Source organism: Vicugna pacos, chromosome 9, assembly GCF_048564905.1.
Source record: "Vicugna pacos chromosome 9, VicPac4, whole genome shotgun sequence".
In the NCBI taxonomy this organism is placed as follows: Eukaryota; Metazoa; Chordata; class Mammalia; order Artiodactyla; family Camelidae; genus Vicugna; species Vicugna pacos.
Window position 1 is genome coordinate 664635 of NC_132995.1, and position 27029 is coordinate 691663.

General features: G+C 38.9%; 1 protein-coding gene across 1 annotated transcript in view; it reads left to right on the forward strand.

Annotated features, from left to right (window-relative positions):
* Positions 1-11027: 11027 nt before the first annotated feature.
* Positions 11028-27029, forward strand: part of LOC102540130 (zinc finger protein 587B-like) — a 36047-nt gene continuing 20045 nt past the window's right edge. The window contains exon 1 of the mRNA XM_031676098.2: positions 11028-11277. The gene's annotated coding sequence lies outside the window, so the exon portion shown is untranslated. The remainder of the gene's footprint in view (positions 11278-27029) is intronic.

Here is a 27029-nt window from a genome sequence, read left to right on the forward strand (position 1 = left end):
TGTATAATCAAAGGAAAAATCACTAACAGCTGTGTGGTGGAATGCAGGAATTTAGGGAAAGACAGGATGGGATCAAGATTGTAGAAATCACAATGAGTACAAAGCCTTTGTTTATCTTTAGGGAAGTCATGGGAGAGGGGAACAAGATACATTCTTAGAGATATATGTTAAGGCAGACCACCAGACCAGCCAGTTCCTTGTTTTGGGGATAAAAGACTATGTAACGCAGGCACGCCCAGCGTTTATAGCTGAGGGCCTGGGTGTTGCTTGGCAGTGCTGTCTAAAACCTCAACTATGTAAGCAAAGCATTGTCTCTGCTTTTTATGGCAAGGAGATCCGAGTGCGGATGCACAAGTGCCTGCTTGCAAAGCAGTTACTAAGCACATTTGTTCTTCAAGGAGACAAATGGCTGGGATCTGTTACAATTTGTTAACCCAATTATGGGCTCCCACAAGAACTATTTCTGCTAAAATCTTCAAATGACTACATGGTTGTTATTAACAGCTTTCTGTAATTTGCATTTTACAGTTTTTTTTCTGACATAATTTCAATTCCACATGGAGGTCAATCCAAGCTATCACAAGAAAGATGATCATTACTTTCCAGCAAAAAGATGAAATCATCAGTTTAAGCTACTCTCATTATTAAACAAAATTCAACCAAGGAAATTGGAAGATCTAGTTGGCTTTATTAAGTGATTCTTGAACTGGCCAGCATTCCATCTAGCAATGAGAAGGGTGTTCTGAAGGGCTGCACAAAATGGAAGGTTTTTATAGGCAGAAGTGGGGTGGGGCAAGGAAGTTGCCGAAAAGAAAAGGATTATTTCTGGCTGAGACTTCTTTGATGGTGAATGGAATGACACAGGTTTTCTCATGATGATTGTGCCTTCTTCCTCAGAGGGAAGATAGAGAGGGCCCACAGATTACCATACTGGTGCTGACCAGAAAATTCCAAACTGGTTGATTATGATTACATTTCTCAGGAAGACTGAAACTGCAATTAGGTTAGGTATTAAATCTAGTTTTGGAATCATGATCTTTAAGACAAATGATGCCATTTGGGCCCTGTGGTTTTTATCTTTAACAAGGTGTTGAGAGCATTTTTTTTTTTAATGGAGGTACTGGGGATTGAACCCAGGGCCTCGTGCATGCTAAGCATGTGCTCCACCACTGAGTTATACCCACCCCCGAGAGCATGCTTAGGTACATGTAGCACATTTGTTCCCTTGTTCTCTTTTTGCAATTGATTTCAGATTCCTGAAGGAACTGGATGTATGTCAGGATATGGATAAAGTGTTTTGTAATAAATTGGATGCAATTATTAATTATAAAGGAGGAGAAATGTTTTATGTGTCAACTACTGATGGTGCTCCATCTTTCACTCCTGTTTCAGGCTGGTGCACATCCCTCCTCTATCTTCCTTGTTCTGGCCCTATCTGGTGTGAATTTTCTCTTGTCCCTGACCAAACATACATGGACTTACAAACATGAATCTAAAGCTTGAGAGTGCATGTGTTTGAACTACAAAACTGTAAAGTTTATCAACTGCAGTTTCCAGTGGAGTCATTTTGTATCTCCACTACTCAATGGAATGATATGTTCCTTTAGATTTGTGACCATTGAGAGCATCTCAAATGATATTTTTAGACTCTGGGAACATGCTGAGCATCACTAGTCTGAAATATGTCTCTAAATGAAACCGGGTCCCCCTAAAACAGAGTTCCTTTATTGGGTTTATGATTAATCTCCCTATCCAAAACTTTATTCCCAGAACAGTAAGCAACCAGAATCAGATGACCAAAACTGTTATTGTCAATAACATCATCGTTAATGCACTAAAATTGCTATTAGATATGATCATTAACGTGGAAACTCAGTTGTTTCTCTAGGGCAAGATGAGTTACCAGACCTCCCCAAGCCATGGACCACCTGGCCAGAGAATTATACACCAGAGACATCCTGACTCCAAACTGTGGGGCCAACTGATGTCCTTCAAAGTCCAATGACCCCCATTCCTGGCTCTCAGAAGTCTGCCTGCAATTCCTCAAAAGATAAAGTACATTCTTTACTGGGCTTGTCTGCCCTAACAAACTAACAGCCCCAGGTAATGCCTAATCTCACAACAGCTCAGGCTGGCTCTTTTCAGCTCAGATTTCCACCTTATCAGAGTCATAAACCCCACTACCCTTCACGGACCCTAAACTTGTGCATGAGCTTGTCACACAGTCCCCAAACCATCGTGTTCACCAACTCCTCCCCCACATAAAAGACCCTGCACTTCCAATCCGGAGCGCACACAGGTGCCTCTCGTCTGCATGGCCTGCTGTTATCTATGGCAGCACATCTATTAAACTTTTCTTTGTCTTTGTTAACTTCTTGTACCACCCACAACACCTTGTCACCGGACAAAAAGCACAATGAAGAAATGTCAGAAAATGATTAATCCTGGCCCCTGTTCTTCCCCTTTAAAAAACACCCCCAATTCAAAGACACGTGGGAGTGGACCTGAGGTTTGTCTCCCGCTCCTTTGTGTGGAGCCCTGCATCAAATACTGCACTTTTCTTCACCACAACCTGGTGTCAGCAGATTGGCTTTGTGGAGCCAATAGTCCAAGTTCCTTCCGGTAAGGCAAACACTTGGGTGATTGGTTGCAGAGAGTTCTCCTGTGAGTCTTAATATGGCCCTTTTATGAAGAAGAAAATCTCCTCTGCCCTTCAAATAGGAGTCACTGTTCTCCAGTTTTCCAGCACCGCTCATTGCGGAGATCAGCCTTCTCTCCCGAAAGTCTTGTAGGAAGAGACCAAGCCCTGAGCTTGTGCATAGGTCAGAACTACATTACCCAGAATGTTCAGCTTAAAACAGGCAGCAGGAGTAACCAATGACTTCTCAAAAAAAGGCAATTTCCGTTTGAGGCCCACCTTGTGGGGGCGGAACTTCCGGCTTCCTCCATGAGGCGGCCATTTTAACTGCTCTGGGTTTGTTATGGCTCCGGAGCGCTGTCAGGACCGGGGTGACAGGACCGAGAAGGTGGGAGAGGAGCCATTGTTCCTGCTGAACAGAGACGGGTCTGAGGCTCCGCAACGCCGCCCGGTGGGCCCCGCGACAGGTCAGAGATACGGACCCCCGCGCCCGCGTCCCCCTCCTGTCCCGCCGCACTCGGCCCTCAGACCCCGATGGCGGCGGCCGCGCTGAGGGACCCGCCTCAGGTGAACGCGCGTCCTCCGGGCCCGCACCGCCCTCTCCCTCCGGACACTAGAGCCCCGAGTGCGGGGCGCCTGCTCGCGTGCCTGCGGCCCGGGCGGCTGGTGGGGCCGTGTTTCTGACAGACGGCGTGAAGGCACGGGAGAGGCCCCCAGGCGGGGAGGCCTGGAGGGAGGAATCTGGAAACTGGAATTCACCTTATGTCTGCAGGACACGAAGAATGTGAGGCAGAGTCACGCCTGGACTGTCAAGCTGAGGGTCGTAGGAAGGCATGGAGAGTTTTGAAGAAAGAGGGGACAGGATTTACATTAGCATTTAAATGTTTCCCAGGGCTGTTCAAAGGAAAAACAAATTTGAGGGGAGTGATGAGGCACTGGGAGGTTTGATCTTTGTTCAAAGTCACGCTGAGGCACAGAGATTAGCGGGCCAACCCGAGGTCAGCTGGCTCCAGGGCCAGGCAAGGGTACAAGTGTTGTCAGAGGACAGGTTCCTGTCTCCTTGAAAAAAGAAATGAGAAATGAGATACAGAGATCAAGAAAGCAAAACAATGACTTATTAAGGGATATACAGTACACTGTAAAGGGAAGAGAGGGCAGATCCAGGTGGTAGCTGCCCTGAGTTTCCTTGGCAAGCTGGTTTTATAGGGTGTAAAAATTGAACTGGCAGAATATTCATTGGCAAGGAGGGGTTTGAGGTCACCTTTCCTGATTTTCATGGCAGCTCCACCTTCCTGAGGGTGGGGGGATTTTTGTGTGTCTGCATAATTAGTCTTGGTCAGAAAGTCAGATGAGGTCATAATGAGCAAAAGGTTACATTAGGATGGTGGAGATTCCTGTCTTGTCTTACCTTTCTTTGCCTCCGGGACACTTGTCAACCCAGAATGTATGGTTTCTTATCAGTCAGGAGGTTCCTGCTTTTCTCTATCTGTCCAAGGATCCACGTTGTTCACAAGATGTATGGTTTCCTGCCATTTGACATGTGTCTCCCTTTCTCTGCACATATCTAGCTGCCTGCCTGCTTTAACACAGGGAGGCATGAGCCCATCAACCTTTCTGCCACCACAGCTGCATTCGTCTAATGCCTGTCTCTTTTCATGGAGTCCCCAGGCTGTAGAAGCACTTACAGAACCAGTACAGGTATGTAGAGGGTGTCTTAGTTCCTTACTGTTTCCAACCCCTACTTAGATGTTTTCTGGATTGTGATGTCCTGGACACTTATGTGTCATTTTCCCAGCCCTTGAGTCTGGGGACCTTAGAGAAAACCCAAGCCCAGGGTCATAAGTCCGTGCTAGGGGTTATATGGAGGTGTTCTCATTTCTGGCAACCAGTGTACACTAGTGTGAAAGGTTAACCCAGGATCTTATACCAGGATGTACAAATGCTTAGAGTTAAAAATGAGGTAGAGTGTTAAGGAATCATAGATCTCCTTTTCTGGTATGAACAAAGAAAAGGAATATTGGAATCACGACAAGACTGCCTGAGAAGCTGGGCATCTATTCTGGAGCTACTGGGAGGCTTAGATCAGAGGAGGGAGGTGGTGTTACCAAGGTCTGAAAAGACTTCAACTGTGAAGTGGAAAACGGACTGTAGGAGTAAGGGAGGAGCAAGGAAAATCAGGGTAGAGGCTGACACAGACTAGGTGAGGATTGTGGTTTAGGAGATGTGGTTGGATTCTGGATACATGTTCGAAAAGGAGCAGTTAGGTTTTCTTGCATGAAGAGAAAGTGAAATAAGAACCAGGGATAACCCAAGGTGCTTGAGCTTAGCAGATGTAGGGATGGAAGCTCCAAGTGAGATGAAGAAGATGGTAGTAGGAGTAATACTCACTGGGAATGTCAGGACCTTTGTTTTCACCATGTTAAGAGTCTGAGGTGGGCTAAAAGAATTCAGGACCACCAAACCAGCTTTTCAACAAATGTTAAAGGAACTTCTCTAGTCATCAAACCATAAAGAGAACAAAAAGAAGAAAGGAAGAAAAAAAAAGCCTACAAAAGATTGCTTTGATAGTTTGGGGTCTTTTATGGTTCTCTATACATTTTGGAATTGTTCAAGTTCTGTGAAAAATGTTATGAGTATTTTGACAGGGGTTGCATTGTATCTATAGGTTGCTTTGGGTAGTATGGCCATTTTGATAATGTTGATTCTTCCAGTCCAAGAGCACAAGATATCTTTCCATTTCTTTTCATCATCTTCAACTTCCTTCATCAATGTTTCAGTTTTCAGAGTATAGATATCCTCCTTGGTTAAGTTTATTTCTAGGTATTTTGTTGTTGTTGTTTTTTTATGCAATGGAAATGTTTATGCCAGTTATAAAATTCTGGGTTTTGAGGCAAAAAAAAAAAAAAGTTAATGAAGGGCCTGTTAATAGCAGGGTGTATATATCTTTTTGAATTAATTCTTATTTTGTGGTTGGCTCTCTTCCTTTGATAACTATGTAAGTTTAAAAAGCTAAAGCTCTAAATGTTCCTAGAGACAATGAACAGTACATATATGTAAATTTAAAAAATATGCAATGTATTGTGTAGATGTGTTTATATGCAATATATTGTATATGTGCAGTCAAATTGTAACAATTCTACCTAATAAAACTGAAAACTGAAAAAAAAAAAAAACGAAGTTCTTACACATACTATAATATGGATGAAACTTGAAGACATACTGCTGAGTGAAAAAAGCCAAACACAACAAGACAGATGTTGTATTATTTATGATTTCAGTTACATGAAATACCTGAAATCATCAGAAAGTAGAATGGTGGTTGCCCCCTTTTAGGGGTATGGGGAAATAGGAAGTTGTTTAATGGGTACAGAGTTTCAATTTGGAATGATGTCAGAATTCTGGAGATGAATAGTCTTGATGGTTGCACAACGTTAATGTACTTTCTGCCACTCAGTTGTACATTTAAAATCATTAAAATGATACATTTCTCATTCTTTATATTTTACCATATTAAAAAATTAAAAATGATAATTATTCAAAGTTGACTTTCTAAAATGTTTGTGTTATTAAATAATGAAATCCAGAGATTTCTTGATGATGCCATTTAGGACATTTTCAGTGTTTTGGAGTTTTGAAGTAGAAACTGTTGTGGAGACATAATTATAAATAAAATGTCCTGCTCATCCAGCAAACATCTGCAAACAAGTAGAAGAGAAAGAAGACTTTTTTTCTATTGCACAAGTTTAAACCAGAATGTGATATGCATGACAGGCAGTCTAGTAAGGAGATTCTGAAGTCAGTAAGAAATCTCACTCTTATAAACCCAGGTGATACATCCATCACACACATATATTCTTGAGATAAATAACTGGTTCTCAAGTAAGAGGACTTGATAGTACTATTTTTCCTATAAGTTATTATAAATTTTCCTTGTAATTTGGGTGGCCATTGGCATTTGCTAAATACCTTTATCTAAAGGAAAAATACATTTCTTATACCTTTATGACAGGAGGTAATATAACTTGGACTCAGGCACCTACATTCCCACTCTCCCACAAGAACCAAAAGGTCAGGGCACTCTCTTGATGATTGAATTTCAAAGAGCTATCCCTCAGGTCCTGGAGAAAAAAATTCCCAGGTTGTAAAGTTGGCAAGAGGCTTATTTAGATTTTATTTATTTTTATTGAAGTACAGTTGATTTACAATGTTTCAGGTGTGCAGCAAAGTGATTCAATTTATTTATATATATATAATGATATATATTCTTTTTCAGATTCTTTTCCTCTATAGGTTATTATAAGATTGAATATAGTTTCCTGTACTATACGGTAGGTCCTTGTTTATCTATTTTGTATATCTATATAGTGTGTATCTGTTAATCCCAAACTCCTAATTTACCCCTGCCCCCTTTCCCCTTTGGTAGCCATAAGTTTATTTTCTATGTCTGTGAATCTATTTTTGTTTTGTAAGTAAGTTCCTTTGTATCATTTTTTTTTAAAAGATTACACATAGAATTGATGTCAAATATTTGTGTGTCTCTGCCTGGCTTACTTCACTTAGTATAATAGTCTCTGGGTTCATCCATGTTGCTGCAAATGGCATTATTTCATTATTTCTTACGGCTGAGTAGTATTCCACTATATATATACAAATTTATATATATATATATATCACATCTTTATTTAGTCATCTGTTCATGGACATTTATGTTGCTTCCATGTCTTGACTATTGTAAACAGTGCTGCTATCAACATTGGGGTGTGTATATCTTTTCAAATTAGAGTTTTTATCTTTTCCTGATACTTACCCAGGATTGAGATTATCGGGAAGTCTATTTTTAGTTTTTCAAGGAGTCTCCATATTGTTTTCCACAGTGGCTGCACCAATTGACATTTTCACCGACAGTGTATGAGGGTTCCTTTTTCTCCACACCCGCTCCAGCATTTATTATTTGTAGATTTTTTTGATGATGGGAGGAAGATTCCTAGGTTATAAAACTGGCAAGAGGCTTATTTAGCTTTTACAAATATTTTCTTATATTACAATGCCTAAAGAAAGAATTCAGAGGGACAAGTTTTCTCAAGTAAATGCTGTTAAGAAAATGTGGGTGGGTGATGAAACACTTTCCTTTTTTGCCTTAAGGCATTTATTTTTCTTTTTAAAATTTGTATTTACTGTTAAAAATTCACCATTAATTGGAACTTTAAGCTGATTACCAAAAGATATATTTGCCTTTTAAGCATATTTGGCAACATTCCTTTCAAATGGTGAAAAGAGCCCTAGGAATATACTGGCTTCTGGAGGCTTTTGAAGACTTTGAAGAACTGAAAGGAGTCAAGAATACTGTGTGTGTGTGTGTGAGAGAGAGAGAGAGAGAAATGGTAAGATTCCTTTAAAAAATAATTCAATTAAAATAAATTTATTTTATTAAAGATTACAGCTTTTAATCATTTAACTTCAAGTACTAAATGAATATTTTAAATGAAATATAAGTAATTTTTAGCAAAATTTGACAGCTGTTGGCACCTAAAAGGAACTTCCTTTTTTAAAAGAGATTGTATTTTATTCATTTTTCAAGAAAGGATGAAGGTTGGCAAGAGGCTGACTTTTTTTTTTATAGGATAACTTCTGATCTATTTTTGCTTTTTAATTTTTGTGGGAGGTAATTTAGTTTATTTATTAAATGCTTATTTTTTTAATGGATGTACTGGAGATTGAACGCAGGACCTCATGCATGCTAAGCATGCACTCTACCACTAAAAGCAACTTTCAAAGACCTAAATTTTCATGTAGCCTTCATTGTCCATATTTAATAATCATTTTCCTTTTCCTATGACTAACTGGTAAAAGTACTTGCTGCTTGAAAAATAGACTTACCTGGGCCACCTGTCTTGCCTCCTGAGATGGCCTGCACTCTGTCTATGGAGTCTATCTCCCTGAATGAATCTACTCTCACTTTACTATGGAGTAGGTATCTCCTAGGGCCACTCTCCCTCCTGAGATGAACCACATTTTGTCTATGGAGTGTGTTATCTCTTTAAATAAACTTGCTTTCACTAAAAAAAATAGTCTTACCTGTGGCTAATTGTGTGATTCTGCAATTCTGTGGCATTTGTTTTACTTAAAATTGATTGGAAAATTGTTTTAATCTTTTTATATTTAGTCATGTAAAATGCTGTTTAAAGTGTGCGGATATGAAACATAACTTAATTGTCTAAATATTATTTCAATCCCGAATATTTAGGTAATGTGGATGTTATTAATAATAAATCTTATTGAAATAAGTTGTATTTCTTGCTACTAATAAAACATAATTGCAACATTACCTCCCAGAATGAGAATTTTTCTTTTCAACATTAGTTTATATTCCTATAGTAAATTAAGACTCTGCATGGGTTTTTAAAAAGATTTTAATTTGATGGTTCACTATTCTTTACAGGCTCAAAGTGTTTAGTGCTTGTTCGGTGGCTTACTAGGTAGCCTCTTGATGTGATGCTATTACCTTGAACTGTTGGGCCTTTTTATTCTTTTCACAACAAAATGTTGACTTTGAAATCTGTCCTAATTCAAGGTCCTCAAAATTATCTGTTCACTTATCGCATTTTTCAAAAGCATAAATATTATGTGAAAATTTTTGTGCCTGTCATAGTGCAGTGATCTGTGAGGAGCCTTATCCTTGCCTATTCACACAATTTTATGTGGTATTTACAGTGAGAAACTCGTGGTCACTTAAATATATGCAGATTAACAAATAAGTGTCGGGGTTAGGGGAGGGTATAGGTCAGTGGTAGAGAACGTGCTTAGCATGCACAAGGTCCTGGGTTCAATCCTCAGTACCTCTATTAAATAAATAAGTAAATGAATAAATACCTAATTACCTCACCCGCAAAAAATAAAATAGATAAATAAATAAAAACCCAAATCAATGTCGAAACTCATTATTGCAGAGACTGGCTTGCCTGGTTTTTCCCCAGGGTCCCCCATGGGCTCCTGCAGAGCCCTTTGGGAATCCCCCAAGGGCTCCAGCTATTACCCCATCACCCCCAGGTTTCTATGTGAGGCAGCCCAGGGGTCTTCCCAGGGACAGACATCCTCCACCCCTGTGTTGCCTGCCTCTTGTTTATAGGAAAGCTTTAGCCTCCTAGGCCTTCCCTGAGTTTCAAAGAGCAAAATTAATTAGAGAAGTGAGAAAATGCAGAAACAAAGAAAAGTAGTCAAGCATGATGAAATAATAGTTTAGCCATAAAATAAAGCTAAGGATCTTTATTTCCTCTTCAAGGGCTATAGATAATATCCTGAGCCATATCCTTAAATTGTTTTGCAGATCCTAAAGTCACCACCAGGTGGAAGAAGTTAACTGAATGCTTACAACTAGTACATAGACCCCAGACCAGTTTGAGCCAGAAAGCTGATAATGGAGAGTCCCAGAATATCACCCTGTTACCTCACTATCAACCAGAGAACTGTGAGAACTATGCATGAGGGAGCGAAAACAAGTAGCAGTTTCCCTTGATTGCTCTCTGAGTGGGAGAGGGAGGGGTGAGCTGGTCCCTTAAACGGGGTGAGGGTAGGGACAGGTCCAGGGGGTCCAGCAGGAGGGGTGGCTTAGGTGGTCTGCCCACCCCCTTGGTGGTGCTGTATGCAGGGATCACGTGTAGTACCTTGCTTTTGCTGTTGACACCTCAGAAGTTGTAACTGGGCTTTTAGTCTTTTTGTGTCTTGTTCATAACTTGCCCCAATTGCCCATGCAAGCAGTTATTTTCAGTCCCTTACAGTTGCTTTATATTCTGTTGCTCAAAGAGAGGTTGTCCAGGTGCAAGTACTGCAGCACAGGGTCCCAGGTCACAGGTCCCAGCCTGTCTCAATAGTAGTTTGTATGTCTTAATTCTATATCCCTACCTTGCACCTCCACCCCCTGAAATATTTATTAGCTTCTGCTACCAGTGGACACATTCTGTTACTGAATGACTAGGAATGGTATGTGCATTTGGATCTGTGTCTTTTGGAAGCATCTGAAATAATATGTTCAGTCTCAGAGGGTATGGTGAACTTAACGGAGGCTGAACTAATGCATCTCCAAACCCTGAGTGAATGCAGGTTGCACAACACACCCCGGAAACCTGAGTGCTGCCCCTTTAAGAATAAACTTGAAAGACTCTTTTGAGTCTTTGGGCCGGTTGACTCCATTTACCAGCGACCCTCCCGGGACTAAAATTGCCTTCCGGACGTCTCGTGGGGAGCGTCTTACCCACGGCGTTGGAACTACATTACCCAGAATGCTTTGTGTCGGCCGGCGGCCTTGCTGACCCAATGAAAGCTCAGAACAGAGGCGTTTCCGTGCGTGGCACCTAGCGTGGGGCGGGACTTCCGGCGTCCTCCTCCAGGCGGTCATTTTGGCTGCTCGGGTGTGTTCATCCAGACGGAAGTTACGGAGCGCTAGGTTGGGACTGGTGGGTGCTGGACGGAGAAAGAGTCAGTGATTCGTTGTTATCGCTGAACAAAGGCGAGTGTGAGGCTCGGCCGCGACGCCGCCCGAGATGTTTAGCAGCAGGGCCGGTTTAAGAACCGCCGGCCCACTCCCGGCCCCGCTCCGCCCACAGAAGCCGATGGCGGCGGCCGCGCTGAGGGACCCGCCTCAGGTAAACGCGCGTCCTCCGGGCCCGCACCGCCCTCTCCCACCGGACACTAGAGCCCCGAGTGCGGGGCGCCTGCTCGCGTGCCTGCGGCCCGGGCCCCGGGGTCCAGGCCGAGGAGGCTCTAGTAAATGGGGTCGTATTTCTGATAGTGGCTGGGAATACACGTAATACCTCATCTCTCCTGTTCGTCTTACTGTCGGGGCGGGGCTGTGTGTGTGTGTGTGTGTGTGTGTGTGTCTCACTAGATGTGGGAGAGGGTTGCGGGCAGAGGAACTGGCCCGTACAAAGGCTTGGAGTTGCGACTGAGCCGTGAGAATTCGGGAAACCTGGGGTCCGTTGTGCCTGGTGAGCAACAGTTTGAGGCGGAGTCATGCCTGAAACAGCAGGCGGGGGCTCTACCTATATTCTGAGGTTTCAGGGAGCTTCGGAGAATTTTAAACCAAAGAGGAAGATGAACTCCTTTAGGGTTTTAAGTTTCCCAAAGGCTGAAGGAGGAGGGTGAAGACAATGGGCACCAGGAGGTTGGATCTTTGTGCAAGCGCACAGATGAGACGCAGGTTAGCCATCCAGCCCTAGTTCTCCTGGCTCAAGGGCCAGACATGGGTACCCAGGGGACGGAACCCATTGAAACCTAACATGGTTGTATTCATTCATCTGTAACCTGCCTCTTAAAACATGTCTGCAGAAGTGCTTATGGAACCTACGCAGTTATGTGTAGGATGTTCCAGTCCCTTACGTTTCCTATCCCTACCCGTATGTTCTCTGTATTGTATCCAAGGATTCTTTAAGTCCCATTCCTTTAGATTTAAGTTCTGGGAAACCTGGAGAAATCCTAAGCCCCGGACTCTGAATCTTCACCAAGGATTATATGTAAATATTTCCATTTCTGGCACCTAATGTAAACAGGTGTGGAAAGGTTATCCCAGTAACAGGGTGTAAAAATGCTTAGAAGTAAAGCTGAATTGAGATCATTAAGATCTTCTTTCCTTCAGATGGGAACAAGGAGCGGGAGGACAGAAGTTGGGACTGGAATGGTTGCCTGAGAAGTTGAGGATCTGTTCTGGAAGTGGTAGGAATTTTGGATCAGAGGAGGGAAATGATCTTACCTAGGTGTTAACAGGCTCAGTATGGCTGCACAGTGGAGAACAGACTGAGACTGAGGGAAGAGGAAGGAAAACTTGGGTGGAGGCTACTACAGTAGTCCACTTGAGGGTTCCTGAAACAGAGTGGGTGGCTTAGAAATGGTTTGATTCTGGGTGTTTTTGTTTTGTTTTGTTTTTATTGAAGTATAGTCAGTTTACGTTGTGTGAACGTGTTTTTATTAAGGGTTAAGTAGATTTCCTAATGTGGAAGGCACATGTCTTGGTCTGCTTGGGTTGCTATTAAAAAAAAAATACTATAAATTAGATGACTTATAAATGCCAGAATTTTATTTCTGACAGTTCTGGAGGCTAAAACTCCAACATTAGGATGCCTGCCTAGTCAGAGTCTGTCTGGTGAGGGACTGCTTCCTGTTTCATAGACAACCATCTTCTCACTGTGTCCTTACTTGATAGAGAACAAGGAGAGAAGCAAGCTCTCTCATGACACGTATAATGGTATTAATCCCATTGATGAGGGCTGTGTCTTCAGGATTTCATCTAATCCTGGTTTCCTCCCAAAGGCCCCAGCTCCTAATACCATGAGATTGGGAGGTACTGTGTCAAGTGTGAATTTTGGGAGGATACAAACAGTTTATGACAGAGAGTGAAACAGTATTCAGAGATGATCTTGGGGTTTTTGTTTTGTTTTCTGAAACATAATTGACTTACTGTATTAGTTTCAGTTGTACAACAGTAATTAGGTACTTTTATATGTTACAAAATGATCATCATGATAAGTATAGTTACCATCTCTCACCCTACAAAATTATTGCAATATTGACTATATTCCTTGTGCTGTACATTACATCCCTGTGAGTTACTTTATAACTGAAACTTCGTACCTCTTATTAATCTCCATCACCTGTTTCTCTCCTCACCCCACCCTCTTCCCCTCTGGCAACCCCACCCTCTTCCCCTCTGTTCTCTGAATCTATAACTGTTTCTGTTAAGTTTGTTCATTTGTTTTGTCTTTTAGATTTCATATATAAGTGACATCATAGGGTATTTGGCTTTCTCTGACTTATTTCACTTAGCATAATTCTGTCTAGGTTCATCCATGTTGTCGCAAATGGCAGGATTTAATTTTTCATGGCTAATATTCTATTGTGTATATACACACACACACAGACACACACCGCATCTTCTTTATCCATTCCTCTATTGATGGACACTTAAGTTGCTTCCATATCTTGGCTATTCAAATTACACTGGGTATTTTATATTCCATCAGGCAACTGTGGTGTACCAGAAAGCAAAACAGGCACAAAATCTGATGGAGCACTGTCCTCTAGTGCTATGGACTTGTTTTGCTATTTTTAGAACCCTGGTTATTCTTTATGGTAAGACAGACAGGCATTCATCACTCAGCTAGCTGAATGCTAGTAGGATCAAATGAAACCATGTATATGAAAGCACATAAAAGTGCCATCCAGATGTGTCCAGTTAGCTTCAGGCTAATAAGAGAACCTTGCAAATGACTTGGAAAACATTCTGGGTCCCTGATGGAGTTGTGTAAATGCATTCCCTTGAGTCAGAATAACCAAATCTTTTGTGATGCACAATTTGATCAGCTTTATGAGTATGTAGAGACACCCCTACCTGTCCCTTTCCCTGCTCTACCCACCCCTGTGAAACTCACACAGTATACAAATGCATGCATTCACCAGAAATATGCATGCATACACTTGTGCATACATACAAATGCTTGCACTTACAAACTTGAATATGCACAAAGGGTTTTAATTCTCCAGGAATTACATCAACATTTTGTAGAGATACTTCTCTGTGATCTAAAATTATCTTGAAGTGGATGTGGAGGAATAGAAATTCTCATATTATTGTTGGCAATGCAAAATGGTTCATCTTCTTTAAAGAACAATTTTCCAATTACTTGTAAAATTAGACATATACTTATACATACAACTCAGCAATCTCATTTCTAGTAAAGTCAAAACCTAAGTTTAAACAAAAACCCATGGGAAAATGTTTATAGTAGCTATTTTCATGATCTCCAAAAACTGGAGAAAAACCAGGTGTCCCTCAACTGGGAAACCAATAAATTGATATCCAAATAATGGAATATTACTGAGCAATATAAAGATGAACTACTGATATCCACAAAAACAAGGACGACTCACAGATACATTGTGCTAAGTGAAAGAAACCAGGGTCAAAATGCCACATGTTGATTCCTATTACCTGACACTGGAAAAGTGTGCGCCTAAACCTGAGGGATATAGATCCCATTGTAGGTTTCATATGGCTGGGGATCGGGGACTAACTGTATACAAAGAGGACAGGAGGACTTAGGGAGAAATGAGGCTGTTCTGTATATTCTAGTGATATATTTATGGTGATAGGTGCTGTCAATACATGCAGGGCTGAGTATTAAAAAGTACATTTTACATTATATAATATAGAAAATTAAGACAAATGCCAAGGAGCTATTATTATTATTATTATTTTAATAGAGTAATCATGGAAGTACTCTAGTGAAAAGACATTAGGCCAGTAACTTGAAGAGAGCAGGCAGCAGGCACTTTATGGGACTATTCAGGGGCAGAGAGATCCGAAATTATAAAGCCCCCTGAGGTTTGCTTAGGCAGCTTCAGTGTAGTCCTGTTTGGTTTTGTTAAAAAATAGAATTCAACTGAATAAATTTTAAAGATCTTACTGGCTTTATTCAATAATCAATATTCATGAGTCGGGCAGCATTCCATCTAACAAACAGAAAGGAGCTCAGAAGAGCTGTGCAAAATTAAACTTGGAGGAGGAGCGAGGCGAGGAAGTTAGACTAGGAGAGAGCTGATTGCGGTAGGTCAGCGCTCTTCAGAGGATGGCAGGGTTCTGTCAGGCAGACTATTTCACTAGTGTTAACCAAGTAATTCCAAATCAACTGATTCAAGATTCCATTTCTGTGGGACGCTTAAGCTGAAATCAAGTTAGATATTAAGTCTCAGTTTAATGAGAGGAGCTCAGTTCAAGTGACTCTATTTTGGGCCAGTTGTCCCTTTTTAAAAACAGTTTTAGGGAGGATACACGTTGTGAAAGAGAAGTAGTTTTCCCAAATGTACAGTCTCTGATTTGATGTCCACGATGCTGAGGCTTTTGGAAATCTTTCTCTTTTTTTTGGTACACCACACTTTGATTTCAGATGGATGCTGTTTCATCTCCATGGTGTGTCATAGGCTGTTTGCAGCAAATGTCAAATTCCTATTTATGTTTCTAACTAAAACACTCCTTCTACCACAACCACCACATGACAGCAATTAGGGGAACGTAATTACATCTTACCCCCATGACCCTTGGCACAGCTTCATGTGCTGGTCACTCACTGCATGGAGCATATGCTGACTTGAAGGAAGGAGACATCCAGAATCACCATCTAGAGCCTGACACTCTGTGCCCTTCAGAGACGTAAAGTCCTCTTCTGCCATAACTGCTTTAAGATTTCAGTGTTCCTTTGGCTAAAAAGACTTCACATGGAGATTTCCTTATTAGCCTTACTGCCATCAATCTTTACTTCACTTAGCTGGGGAGTGTTCCGAAAATCTAGGACGTCTTACCCTGAACTGTCTTAATAAATAATAAATACTCCAGTATTTTGAGGTGAAAGAGCTCAGTCATTACAGGTCTATCATTTAAAGCTTTCCAGACACTGGTCATAGACTTCACCTGAACTCCTGGGCACATGTGCTATCTCCTGGACTGGCAGCATTTTCCCCTCCAGATTGCAGTTCTTGGCTCAATATAGTTTGAGCTAAACTTTTGGCATCTTAATTGTTAGTTCATAAAGTTCCTCAGTATTACTCCCCTCTGTCTTGATGTTCTGCCCCTGCCCCCCAACACAAAGAACAAAGACATAAGTTTTTGAAAACACTTTCTGCTTCCAAACCTAAAATAAGTCTCTTTAACTCTTACGGACTACTTGTGTCAAACTAGAAATGATTCTTCCCCTCTAATTTAAGGTGATTTACTGATACCAACTAAGAATTGTGCCTGCAGGTCTTCTCTGGGGACTGGTTCTTTATCAACTGTTACGACCGAAAACCTGTCTATTACTGCTCTTTATCTTTCAATCTCTTTTAAAAATAATATTATAAACCCTTGTATTCTCAAAATAGTTTTTCCTCCCTCAATGATCCAGTACATTTCCTATTCTGTTGTCTCTTTCATCTTTTCACCTTTTTTTAACATTTTTTATTGATTCATAATCATTTTACAGTGTTGTGTCAAATTCCAGTGTTCAGCACAATTTTTCAGTCATTCATGGACATATACACACTCATTGTCACATTTTTTTCTCTGTGATTTATCATAACATTTTGTGTATATTTCCCTGTGCTATACAGTGTAATCTTGTTTATCTATTCTACAATTTTGAAACCCCAGTCTATCCCTTCCCACCCTCTACCCCGCCCCCCACCCCGGTAACCACAAGTCCTGTATTCTCTGTCCATGAGTCTATTTCTGTCCTGTATTTATGTTTTGTTTTTGTTTGTTCGTTTGTTTTTGTTTTTTAGATTCCACATATGAGCGATCTCATATGGTATTTTTTTTTCTCTTTCTGGCTTACTTCACTTAGAATGACATTCTCTAGGAGCATCCATGTTGCTGCAAATGGCATTATGTTGTCGGTTTTTATGGCTGAGTAGTATTCCATTGTATAAATATACCACATCTTCTTTATCCAGTCACCTGTTGATGGACATTTAGGTTGTTTCCATGTTTTGGCTATTGTAAATAGTGCTGCTATGAACATTGGGGTGCAGGTGTCGTCCTGAAGTAGATTTCCTTCTGGGTACAAGCCCAGGAGTGGGATTCCTGGGTCATATGGTAAGTCTATTCCTAGTCTTTTGAGGAATCTCCACACTGTTTTCCATAGTGGCTGCACCAAACTGCATTCCCACCAGCAGTGTAGGAGGGTTCCCCTTTCTCCACAGCCTCTCCAGCATTTGTCATTTTTGGAATTTTGAATGACGGCCATTCTGACTGGTGTGAGGTGATACCTCATTGTAGTTTGGATTTGCATTTCTCTGATAATTAGTGATATTGAACATTTTTTCATGTGCTTTTTGATCATTTGTATGTCTTCCTTGGAGAATTGCTTGTTTAGGTCTTCTGCCCATTTTTGGATTGGGTTGTTTATTTTTCTCTTATTGAGTCGTATGAGCTGCTTATATATTTTGGAGATCAAGCCTTTGTCGGTTTCACTTGCAAAAATTTTCTCCCATTCCGTAGGTTTTCTTCTTGTTTTATTTCTGGTTTCCTTTGCTCTGCAGAAGCTTGTAAGTTTCATTAGGTCCCATTTGTTTATTCTTGCTTTTATTTCTTCTAGGAGAAAATTTTTGAAATGTATGTCAGATAATGTTTTGCCTATGTTTTCCTCTAGGAGGTTTATTGTATCTTGTCTTATGTTTAAGTCTTTAATCCATTTTGAGTTGATTTTTGTATATGGTGTAAGGGTGTGTTCTAGCTTCATTGTTTTACATGCTGCTGTCCAGTTTTCCCAACACCATTTGCTGAAGAGACTGTCTTTATTCCATTGTATATTCTTGCCTCCTTTGTCGAAGATGAGTTGACCAAAAGTTTGTGGGTTCATTTCTGGGCTCTCTATTCTGTTCCATTGGTCTATATGTCTGTTTTGGTACCAATACCATGCTGTCTTGATGACTGTAGCTCTATAGTATTGTCTGAAGTCTGGGAGAGTTATTCCTCCAGCCTCTTTCTTTCTCTTCAGTAATGCTTTAGCAATTCTAGGTCTTTGATGGTTCCATATAAATTTTATTATGATTTGTTCTAGTTCTGTGAAATATGTCCTGGGTAATTGGATAGGGATTGCATTAAATCTGTAGATTGCCTTGGGCAGTGTGACCATTTTAACAATATTGATTCTTCCAATCCAAGAGCATGGAATATCTTTCCATTTTTTAAAGTCTTCTTTAATTTCCTTCATCAATGGTTTATAGTTTTCTGTGTATAATTCTTTCGCCTCCTTGGTTAGATTTATTCCTAGGTATTTTATTACTTTGGGTGCTATTTTAAAGGGGATTGTTTCTTTACTTTCTTTTTCTGTTGATTCATCATTAGTGTAAAGAAATGCAACTGATTTTTGAACATTAATTTTGTAACTTGCTACCTTGCTGAATTCTTCAATCAGCTCTAGTAGCTTTTTTGTGGACCTTTTAGGGTTTTCTATATATAGTAACATGTCGTCAGCATATAATGACACTTTTACCTCTTCTTTTCCAATTTGGATCCCTTTTATTTCTTTCTCTTGCCTGATTGCTGTGGCTAGGACTTCCAGGACTATATTGAATAGGAGTGGTGATAGTGGGCATCCTTGTCTTGTCCCAGATTTTAGTGGGAACCTTTTGAGTTTTTCACCGTTGAGAACTATGCTGGCTATAGGTTTGTCATATATAGCTTTTATTATGTTGAGATATGTTCCCTCTATACCCACTTTGGCGAGAGTTTTTATCATAAATGGGTGTTGAATTTTATCAAATGCTTTTTCTGCATCGATTGAGATGATCATGTGGTTTTTGTCCTTTCTCTTGTTGATGTGATGTATTACATTGATTGATTTGCATATGTTGAACCAGCCTTGTATCCCTGGGATGAACCCCACTTGGTCATGATGTATAATCTTTTTTATGTGTTGTTGGATTCTATTTGCTAAAATTTTGGTGAGGATTTTGGCGTCTATGTTCATCAGTGATATTGGCCTATAATTCTCTTTTTTTGTAGTGTCTTTGCCTGGTTTTGGTATCAGGGTGATGGTGGCTTCATAGAAAGAGTTTGGGAGTATTCCCTCCTTTTCAATCGTCTGGAAGAGTTTGAGAAGGACTGGTATGAGTTCTTCTTTGTATGTTTGGTAGAATTCCCCGGTGAAGCCGTCCGGTCCTGGACTTTTATTTGTAGGGAGGTTTTTAATTGCTATTTCTATTTCCTTTCTAGTGATCGGATTGTTCAAGTGTTCAGTTTCTTCTTGATTCAGTTTTGGTGGACAGTATGTTTCCAGAAACTTGTCCATCTCCTCTAGGTTATCCAGTTTGGTTCCATATAGTTTTTCATAATATTCTCGTATGATATTCTGTATTTCTATTTTGTTTGTTGTAATTTCTCCATTTTCCTTTCTTATCTTGCTAATTTGTGCTCTTTCTTTTTTCTTCTTTGTGAGTTTGGCCAGAGGTTTGTCGATTTTATTTACTTTTTCAAAAAACCAGCTTTTGGTTTGGTTGATTTTTTCTATGGTCTTGTTAATCTCTATTGTATTTAATTCCTCTCTGATCTTTATTATTTCCTTCCTTCTGCTGCTTTTTGGGGCTTTTTGTTGTTCTTTTTCTAATTGATTTAGGTGGTGGGTTAACTTGTTTATTTGAGATTGTTCTTCTTTTTTGAGGAAGGCCTGTATCGCTATAAACTTCCCTCTTAGCACTGCCTTTGCTGTGTCCCATAGGTTTTGAGTGGTTGTGCTTTCATTATAATTTGTCTCAAGGTATTTTTTAATTTCAGCTTTGATTTCCTCATTGATCCATTGTTTTTTCAACAACATATTGTTTAATCTCCATGTTTTTCTTTTTTTCTCCTTTGTTTCTCTGTTGTTGATTTCCAGTTTCATGGCATTGTGGTCAGTAAAGATGCTTGAGATAATTTCTATCTTCTTAAATCTGTTGAGGTTTCTTTTGTGTCCAAGTACATGATCGATCCTGGAAAATGTTCCATGTGCACTTGAAAAGAATGTATATTCTATTTTTGGGGGGTGTAAAGCTCTGAAAATATCCACCAAATCTAGTTTTTCTATTGTAGTATTTAATTTCTCTGTTGCCTTGTTTATTTTCTGTCTGGAAGATCTGTCTAATGATGTTAATGCAGTGTTAAAATCTCCAACTATGATTGTATTCCCATCAATATCCCCCTTTATCTCTGTTAGTAATTCTTGTATGTACTTAGGTGCTCCTATATTGGGTGCATATATATTAACGAGTGTAATATCTTCATCTTGTATCACTCCTTTAATCATTATAAAATGTCCTTCTTTATCTTTCTTTATGGCCTTTGTTTTAAAGTCTATTTTGTCTGAAATCAGTACTGCAACACCTGCTTTTTTGGCTTTTCCATTTGCATGGAATATCCTTTTCCATCCTTTCACTCTCAATCTATATGTGTCCTTCTCCCTAAAGTGGGTCTCTTGTATGCAGCATATTGAAGGTTCTTGCTTTATTATCCAGTCTGCCACTCTATGTCTTTTGACTGGAGCATTTAGTCCATTAACATTTACAGTAATTAATGATAGATGTGTGTTTATTGCCATTTTGAACTTATCTTTGCAGTTGAATTGGTATATCCTCTTTGTTTCTTTCTTCTTCCTTTTGTGGTTTGGTACTTTTCCTTTGTATTATCATGGATTTTATTTAATTTTTGTGACTCCCTTGTAAATTTTTGACTTGTGGTTACCCTTTTTTGTAAATCTATTAACCTATACCCGTTTTTAATAAACTGATAATAACATGATCTCAAACCCATCCTACTGTTAAAAAAATTTAAAAAAAGAAAGAAAAAATTCTATATTTCCCTGCCTCCCTCTCCCACTCTCAGTGATTTGTATGTCTTCTTTTGTAATTTCGTGTTTTCTTTATTTGTAATTCATGAGTTATCACCTTTCCAGTTGTACGTTTCTCATTTCTGTAGCATCCTGCTGCTTTTCTATTTAGAATAGCCCTTTCAATATTTCTTTTAGCATGGGATTAGTGTTGCTAAACTCCTGCAGCTTTTTTTTGTCTGTGAAACTCTTTATTTCTCCTTCTATCCTAAAGGATAGCCTTGCTGGATAAAGTATCCTAGGCTGCATCTTTTTTTCATTCAGGGCTTTGAATATATCTTGCCACTCCCTTCTGGCCTGTAGTGTTTGTGTAGAGAAATCAGCTGAGAGCCTTATGGGGGTTCCCTTGTAGTTAACTCTTTGCTTTTCTCTTGCTGCCTTTAGAATCATTTCTTTATCCTTGACTCTGGCCATCTTGATTATGATATGTCTTGGTGTGGGTCTGTTTTTCCTCCCTCAATGATCCAGTACATTTCCTATTCTGTTGTCTCTTTCATCTTTTCACCTTTTAAAACTGAACTTTTTTGGGGAGAGGTCTGGTGGTTAGATTGGTTTGTTTGTTTATATGTGCTATTCATTTCTCTAACAACAGTTTAGAAATTTAGCTTTTTAAACTTACATAGTTATCAGGAATAAAGCCATCCACAAAATAAGAATCAACAGAATGCAATAATCCAATTATAAAGGATAGTGAAATGTCCTCATACATATTCAAGAAATTGATCATGTAAGTTATAAATAATAAGTAATTTATTTGTGTCTTTTTTTTTAAGATTCCACATAAAAGTGGTATCGTATGGCATTTTTCTTGCTCTTTCTGGCTTTACATAGAATGATGATCTCCAGATCCATCTGTGTTGCCACATGGCATTATTTTATTCTTTTTTATGGCTGAGTAGAGTTCCATTTTACACACACACACACACACACACACACACACACACACACACACACACTCTTTATCCAGTCATCTGTTGTTGGAAATTCAGGTTGTTTCCATGTCTTGGCTATTGTAAATAGTGCTGCTATAACATTGGGCTGCATGTGTCTTTTTGAATTATATTTTTCTCTGGGTGTATGCCCAGGAGTGGGATTTCTGGATCATATGGTAAGTCTATTTTTAGTTTTTAAAGGAACCTCCATACTGTCCTCCCTAGTAGTTGCACCAAGTTACACTGCCACCAACAGTATAGGAGGGTTCCTTTTTCTCCACACCCTTTCCAGCATTTATTGTTTGTAGACTTTTTTGATGATGGCCATTCTGACTGGCATGAGGTGATATTCCATTGTAGTTTTGATTTGCATTTCTCTAACAATTAGTGATGTTGAGCATCTTTTCATGTGTTTTTTGGTAATCTGACTTCTTTGGAGAGTTGTATATAGTCCCTTGTCCGTCACATCACTTGCATATATATTGTTCCATTCTATATGTTGTCTTTTTGTTTTGTTGATGGTTCCTTAGCTGTGCAAAAGTTTTAAGTTTAATTGGATCCCATTTGTTTATTTTTGCTTTTATTTCCATTACTCCAGAAGGTGGTTCAAAAAAAAGTATTACTGTAATTTGTGTCCAAGAGTGTTCGCCGATGTTTTCCTCTAGGAGTTTTATAGTATCTGCTCTTACATTTAAGTCTTTAATCTATTTTGAGTTTATTTTTGTATATGATGTTACAGAATGTTCTAATTTCAGTCTTTTACAGGGAGATGTCCAGTTTATTGAAGAGATTGTTTTTTCTCCATTGTTTATTCTTGCCTTCTTTGTTGTAGAGTAATTGACCCTAAGTGTGTGGGTTTATTTCTGGGCTCTCTATTCTGTTCCGTTGATCTGTGTGTCTCTTTTCATTCCAGTACCAACTGTTTTGATTATGGTAGCTCTGTAGTATAGTCTGAAGTCAAGGAGAGTGAGTCCTCCAGCTCCGTTATTCTTTCTCAAGATTGTTTTGGCTGTTCAGGGTCGTTTGTGTTTCCATATAAATTACAACTTTTTTTGTTCCATTTCTGTGAAAAATGCATTTGGTCATTTGATAGAAATACCAGTGAATTTGTATATTGCCTTGGGTAGTTTGGTCATTCTAACAATACTAATTCTTCCAGTTGAAGAACATGGTGTATCTTTCCACCTGTCTGTATCATCTTGAGTCTTTCTCACTGGTGTCTTAATAGTTTTCCAAGGACAGGCCTTTTGCCTCAGATAGTTTTATTCCTAGAAATTTAATTCTTTTTGATATGATGGTACCTAGGTTCGTCTCCTTAATTCTTTCTGACAGCTCATTGCTAGTATACAGAAATGAAACAAATTTCTGCATATTAATTTTGCATCCTGCAACGTTACCAAATTCATTGATGAGCTCCATTTTTCTGGTGGCATCTTTTAAGATTTTCTGTGTATAGTATCATGTCATCTGCAAACAGTGACAGTTTTACTTCTTCCTTTCCTATTTGGATTATTGTTTTCTCTTTTGCTTTTCTGATTGCTGTGGCTAGGACTTCCAAAATTATGTTGACTACAAGGTGTGAGCATTGGCCTCCTTGTCTTTTTCCTGATCTTCTAGGAAAATGCTTTTGGCTTTTCACCACGGAGCATGATGTTAGCAGTGGGTTTGTCATGTATGGTCTTTATTATGTTGAGGTATACTCCTTTGATGCCCACCTTCTGGAAAGTTTTTATATAAATGGCTGTTGAATTTTGTCAAAATGTTTCCCTGCATCTGTTGAGATGATCATATGGTTTTTATTCTTCAATTTGTTAATCTGGTTTATCACACTGATTGATTTGTGGGTATTGAAAATTCCTCACATCTCCAGGATAAATCCCACTTGATCATGCTGTACGATCCTTTTAATGTATTGTTGGCTTCAGTTTGCTAATGTTATGTTGAGGAGTTTTGCATCTGTGTTCATCAGTGATAACTGACCTGTAATTTTCTTACCTGTCTGGTTTTGCTCTAAGGGTGATTCTGGCCTCATAGAGTTCAGAAGTGCTTCTTCCTCTGCAATTTTTTGGAATAGTTTGAGAAGGACAGTTGTTAACACTTCCCTAAATGTTTGGAATGATTGACACGTAAAGCCTTCCAATCCTGGACTTTTTATTTGGTGAGAGGTTTTTTAAAGTTTTTATTTTTTTATATATTTATTCATTTGTTTGTTGTAAGTATTGCTGACATATGATGTTGGGGTTTTTTAAGTTCCTGATTCAATTTCATGAATAGTAATTGGTCTATTCATATTTTCTATTTCTTCCTCATTCAGTCTTGGCAGATGTTACCTTTCTAAAAATTTGTCCATCTCTTCTAGGTTGTCCATTTATTGGCATATACTTCTTCATTAATAGTCTTTCATGAACCTTTGTGTTGCTGTGGCATTGTTTCTAACTTCTCCTTTTTAATTCTGATTTGATTGACTTGGATCCTCTCATATGTTTTTCTTGATGAGTCTGGCTAAGGGTTTATCAACTTTATCTTTTCCAAGAACCAGCTTTTAGTTCAACTGATTTTTTTCTTTCTTCTTTCTTCTTTTTTTTTTTTTCAGTTTCTGTTTTATTTACTTCCACTCTGATCTTTGCTTTCTGTCTTTCTACTAGCTTTAGTTTTGTTTGTTCTTCTTTGTCTACTTCCTTTAGGCATTAGGTTTGGTTGGTTGAGTGTTTCCTTATTTTCTGAGATAAGCTTGTATCAAAATAAACTTCTTAGAACTGCTTTTGCTGTAGCCCATAGGTTTTGGGTGATGAGATTTTCATTTTTATTTACCTGTATGTATTCTTTTTGCAGTTCTTTTTTGATTTCTTTAGTGACCCATTGATTGTTTAGTAGCATATTGTTTAGCCTCTATGTGTTTGTGTTTTGTAGCTTTTTTCATGTATTTGATTTCAAATCACATAGTGTTGTGGTCAGAGAAGATGCTTTATATGATTTTGTTTTTTTTATTACTGAGGCCTGTTTTGTGGCTTACTGTGTGATCTGTCCTGGAGAATGGGTCCATGTGCACTTGAAAAGAATGTATACTCTGCTGGTGTCAGATGGAATGCTCTCTCTCTACATATAAATTATATCCATTTAGTGTAATGTGTCCTGTACAGCCAGTGTCTACTTACTTTTCTGTCTGGATGATCTGTTCATTGATGTGAGTAGGGTTTAAAAGTCACCCACTGCACCCCAGTGTCATAGCAGCACTATATACAATAGTCAAGACATGGAAACAACCTAAATGCCCATTGACAGATGACTGGATAAAGAAGTTATGGTATATTTATACAATGGAATACTTACTACTCAGCCATAAAAAATTATAAAATAATGCCACTTGCAGCAACATGGATGGCCCTGGAGAAATAGTGAAATAAGCCAGAAAGAAAGAGAAATACCATATGATATCATTTATATGTGAAATCTTAAAAACAACAACAACAAAAAGACAAATGAACTTTTTTATAAAACAGAAACAGACTCACAGACATAGAAAACGAACTTATGGTTACCAGGGAGAAAGCGGGTGGGAAGGGATAAATTAGGAGTTTGAGATTTGCAGATACTGATTGGTATTATATGAAATAGATAAACTAGTTTATACTGTATAGCACAGAGAACTATATTTGATATCTACTAGTAGCTTATGGTGAAAAGAATATGAAAATGAATATGTGTATATTCATGTATGACTGAAGCATTGTACTGTACACCAGAGATTGACACAATATTGTAAACTGAATATACTTCAATAAAAAAAGTTTTTAAAAGTCCCCCAATATTATATTTTTAATAGAAGTGTATAGTTGATTTAAAATGTTGTTAGTTTCAGGTGTACAGCAAAGTGATACAGATATATGTGTTTATTTTTCAAATTCTCTCCCATCATAGGTTATTACAAGATATTGAATATAGTTCCCTATGCTATCCAGTAGGTCCTTGTTGCTTATCTGTTTTCCATATGCTGGTGTGTATATGTTAATCCCAAACTTCTAATTTCTCTCTCCCTTCCCCTTTGGTAACCATAATTTGTTTTCTATGTCTGTCAGTCTATTTCTGGTTTGTAAATAAGTTCCTTTGTATCTTTTTTTTTACTCCACATATAAGTGATATCATATGATATTTGTCTTTGAGATACTCACATCACCGAATATGATAATCTCTAGATCTGTCCAAGTTGCTGCAAATGGCACCATTTCATTCTTTTTAATGGCTGAGTAATATCCCATTATGTATGTGTGTAGATATGTATCTGTATATCTAGATAGATAGGTAGATAAATAAAGATAGATACCACATCCTCTTTATCCATTCATCTATCCATGGACATTTAGGTTGCTTCCATCTCTTGGCCCTTGTAAATAGTGCTGCTGTGAAAATTGGGGTGTGTGTATCTTTTTGAATTATAGTTTTCTCCAGATATATGCAAAGGAGTGGGATTGCTGGAGCATATGGTAAGTCTGTTTAGTTTTCTAAGGACCCTCCCTGCTGTTTTCCGTAGTGGCTGGACCACTTGATATTCCCACCAACAGCGTAGGACAGTTCCCTTTTCTCCACACCCTCTCCAGCATGTATTATTTGTAGACTTTTTGTTGATGGCCATTGTGATCAGCGTGAAGTGTTACCTCATTGCAGTTTTGATTTGCATTTCTCTAATTATTAGTGATATTAAGCATCTTTTGATGTGCCTGTTAGACATTTGTATGCCTTCTTTGGAGAAATGTTTATTTAGCTGTTCTGCCCAAGTATGTTGAATAAAGTGGCAAGAGTGGGCATCTTTATCTTGTTGCTTATCTTAGAGGAAATGCTTTTAGCTTTTGCCCATTAAGAATGATATTATCTGTGGGTTTGTCATATATGGCCTTATTTTGTTTGAGGTATGTTCTGTCTATACCCAGTTTCTGGAGAGTTATTATCATAAATGGATGTTGAATTTTATTAAAAGCTTTTTCTCCATCTATTGAGATGATCATATGGCTTTTATTCTTCAGTTTGTTAATGTGGTGTATCACATTGATTGATTTGCATTGAAAACTCCCTGTATCCCTG